A 4,339-nucleotide genomic window follows, 5' to 3' on the forward strand; every position below is an offset into this window, starting at 1 on the left:
AAAAATAAAAGATAAGATCGAATTAAAATTAAAACAATTAATTAATTAAAAAGAATTTTTGAAAAAGGGATGAGATATTTTCGAAAATTAGAGAGGAAAAAGTAGTTAGGTGGTTTTGAAAAAGATAAGAAACAAACAAAAAGTCAAATAGTTAGTTGAAAAAGATATTAAAGTCAAATTTGAAAAGATAAGAAGATAAGAAGTTAGATAAGATATTTGAAATTAAATTTTTGAAAAAGATAAAATTTTGAAAAAGATATGATATAAAAGATAAGATAAGATAGATATGATAAAAATATAAGATTTTTGAGAAAAAGATATTTTGAAAAAGATTTAATTTTTTAAAATTAAAATTGATTACTTGACTAACAAGAAATTAAAAGATAAGATTCTAGAGTTTAAAGATTGAACCTTTCTTAACAAGAAAGTAACAAACTTCAAATTTTTGAATCAATCACATTAATTGTTAGTGTAATTTCGAAATTTTAAAATTAAGAAAAAGATTTTTGAAAAAATATTTTGAAATTTTCGAAATTAAAAAAGATAAACATGAAAAAGATTTGATTTGAAAAAGTTTTGAAAAGATAAGATTTTTAAAATTGAAAATTTGACTTGACTTGTAAGAAACAACTAATTTTTAAAATTTTTTGACCAAGTCAACCCAAAATTTCGAAAATTTGGAGAGAAATAAGGAAAAGATATTTTTTTATTTTTGAATTTTTGATGAGGAGAGAGAAAAACACAAAAATGACTCCCAATATGAAAATTATGAATCAAAACTCATGATGCATGCAAGAACAATATGAATGTCAAGATGAACACCAATAACACTTTGAAGATCATGATGAACATCAAGAACATAATTTTGAAAAATTTTTGATGCAAAGAAAACATGCAAGACACCAAACTTAGAAATCCTTAATGCATGGACTCTAACAAACGAAAAATGCATATGAAAAATAACAAACAACACAAAACAAGAAAACATCAAGATCAAACAAGAAGACATGTCAAGAACAACTTTAAGATCATGAAGAACACCATGAATGCATGAATTTTCGAAAAAATGCAAGAAAAATTTTTAAAGCATGCAATTGACACCAAACTTAAAAATTGACTCAAGACTGAAACAAGAAACACAAAATATTTTTATTTTTATGATTTTATGATTTTTTTTGTATTTTTATTATATTTTTCGAAAATTATTTTCTTGGAAAAACGAAAAATAGAGAAAAAATTTTGAAAAAATTTTTTGAAAACTTTTTTTTTTAAAAGAAAATTACCTAATTTGAGCAACAAGATGAACCATTAGTTGTCCAAACTCGAACAATCCTCGGCAACGGCGCCAAAAACTTGGTGCACTAGGTCGTCCAAGTAATACCTTACGTGAGTAAGGGTCGATCCCACGGAGATTGTTGGTATGAAGCAATCTATGATCATCTTGTAAATCCCAGTCAGGTGGATTTAACTAATTTAAGAGATTGTTGGTTTAAATATGATTAATAAAAATAAACAGAAAGTAAAGATAGAGTTATTCATGTAATCAAATGGTGGGATTTCGGATAGGTGCATGGAGGTGCTGTGTTCCTTCTAAATCTCTGCTTTTCTGCTGCTTTCATCCAATCCTTCTTAATCCTTTCCATGGCAAGCTGTATGTAGGGCATCACCGTTGTCAATGGCTACATCTCATCCTCTCAGTGAAAATGGTCCAAATGCTCTGTCACAGCACGGCTAATCATCTGTCAGTTCTCAATCAAGTTGGAGTAGAATCCAGTGATTCTTTTGGGTCTGTCACTAACGCCCAGCCTTCAGGAGTTTGAAGCTCGTCACAGTCATTCAATCCCGGAATCTTACTCAGAATACCATAGACAAGGTTAGACTTTCCGGATTCCCATGAATGCCGCCATCAATTCTAGCTTATACCACGAAGAATCTGATTAAGGAATCCAAGAGATATGCGCCCGGCCTAAGGTAGAACGGAAGTGGTTGTCAGTCACGTGCGTTCATAGGTGAGAATGATGATGAGTGTCACGGATCATCACATTCATCAAGTTGAAGTGCAACGAATATCTTAGAACAGGAGTAAATCGAATTGGATAAAATATAATAGTAATTGCATTGAAACTTGAGGTACAGCAGAGCTCCACACCCTTAATCTATGGTGTGTAGAAACTCCACCGTTGAAAATACGTAAGTGAAAGGTTCAGGCATGGCCGAATGGCAAGCTCCCATGTGGTCGCAAGACCGAATGATCAAAAGACCACTAATACAATAGTAAACTATCCTATTTATACTAGACTAGCTACTAGGGTTTACAGGAGTAAGTAATTGATGCATAAATCCACTTCCAGGGCCCACTTGCTGTATGTTTGGGCTAAGCTTGATCTATCCACGAGCTGAGGCTTCTTTTGGAGTTGAACGCCAAGTTGTAACGTGTTTTGGGCGTTCAACTCCGGTTCGTGACGTGTTTCTGGCGTTTGACTCCAGACAGCAACATGGAACTGGCGTTGAACGCCAGTTTACGTCATCTAATCACGAATAAAGTATGGACTATTATATATTGCTGAAAAGCTCTGAATGTCTAATTTCCAACGTCGTTGAGATCACGCCATTTGGAGTTCTGTAGCTCCAGAAAATCTATTTCGAGTGCAGGTAGGTCAGATTCCAACAGCATCAGCAGTCCTTTGTTAGCCTCCTATCAGAGTTTTGCTCAGGTCCTTCAATTTCAGCTAGAAAATACCTGAAATCACAGAAAAACACACAAACTCATAGTAAAGTCCAGAAATGTGAATTTAGCATAAAAACTAATGAAAACATCCCTAAAAGTAGCTTGAAGCTATTAAAAACTACCTAAAAACAATGCCAAAAAGCGTATAAATTATCCGCTCATCACTCTCCATCGCCCATGACTCGGAGGAGGAAGCTTTTGCCTTCCCTTTCCTCTTTCTAGAGGTTTCTCCGGCCTTAGGTGCCATAAATGGTTATGAAAAAACAAAAAGCAATGCTTTTACCACACCAAACTTAGAAGGTTTTGCTCGTCCTCGAGCAAAAGAAGAAAGAAGAGAGTAGAAGAAGAAGAAATAGAGGAGATGGAGGTGGCTTTGTGGTTCGGCCAAGGGGGAGAAGTAGTGTTTAGGTTGTGTGAAAATGAAGGGGTGAAGATGGGTTTATATAGGAGTGGAGAAGGGTGTATGGTTCGGCCATAATGGGTGGGTTTGGGAAAAAAAGTGGTTTGAATTTGAATGGTGAGGTATGTGGGGTTTTATGAAGGATGGATGTGAGTGGTGAAGAGAATAGTGGGATTTGATAGGTGAGGGGTTTCTGGAAAAGAGGTATTGAGGTGATTGGTGAATGGGTGAAGAAGAAAGAGAGTGGTGGGGTAGGTGGAGATCTTGTGGGGTCCACAGATCCTGAGGTGTCAAGCAAAATTCATCCCTGCACCAAGTGGCGAGCAAAAATGCTCTTTATGCCAATTCTGGCGTTAAACGCCGGGCTGGTGCCCATTTCTGGCGTTTAACACCAACTTCTTGCCCTTTCCTAGCGTTTAACGCCAGTCTGGTGCCCCTTTCTGGCGTTAAACGCCCAGAATGGTGCCAGACTGGACGTTAAACGCCCATTTGCTGCCCTTACTGGCGTTTAAACGCCAGCAAGTTTTCCTCCAGGGTGTGTTGTTTTTCTTTCTGTTTTTCATTCTGTTTTTGTTTTTTTAATTGATTTTGTGACTTCCCATTATCATCAACCTGTAGAAAACATAAAATAACAAAAGGAAAATAGATAAATATAACATTGGGTTGCCTCCTAACAAGCGCTTCTTTAATGTCAGTAGCTTGACAGTGGGCTCTCAGGGAGCCTCATAGATACTCAGAGCAATGTTGGAACCTCCCAACACCAAACTTAAAGTTTGAATGTGGGGGTTCAACACCAAACTTAGAGTTTGGTTGTGGCCTCCCAACACCAAACTTAGAGTTTGACTGTGGGGGCTCTGTTTGACTCTGTTTTGAGAGAAGCTCTTCATGCTTCCTCTCGATGGTTACAGAGGGATATCCTTGAGCCTTAAACACAAAGGATTCTTCATTCACTTGAAGGATCAATTCTCCTCTGTCAACATCAATCACAGCCTTTGCTGTGGCTAGAAAGGGTCTGCCAAGGATGATGGATTCATCCATGCACTTCCTAGTCTCTAGGACTATGAAATCAGCAGGGATGTAATGGTCTTCAACTTTTACTAGAACATCCTCTACAAGTCCATAAGCTTGTTTTCTTGAATTGTCTGCCATTTCTAGTGAGATTTTTGCAGCTTGCACCTCAAAGATCCCTAGCTTCTCCATTACAGAGAGAG

Source organism: Arachis duranensis, chromosome 1, assembly GCF_000817695.3.
Source record: "Arachis duranensis cultivar V14167 chromosome 1, aradu.V14167.gnm2.J7QH, whole genome shotgun sequence".
NCBI classification, from domain to species: Eukaryota; Viridiplantae; Streptophyta; class Magnoliopsida; order Fabales; family Fabaceae; genus Arachis; species Arachis duranensis.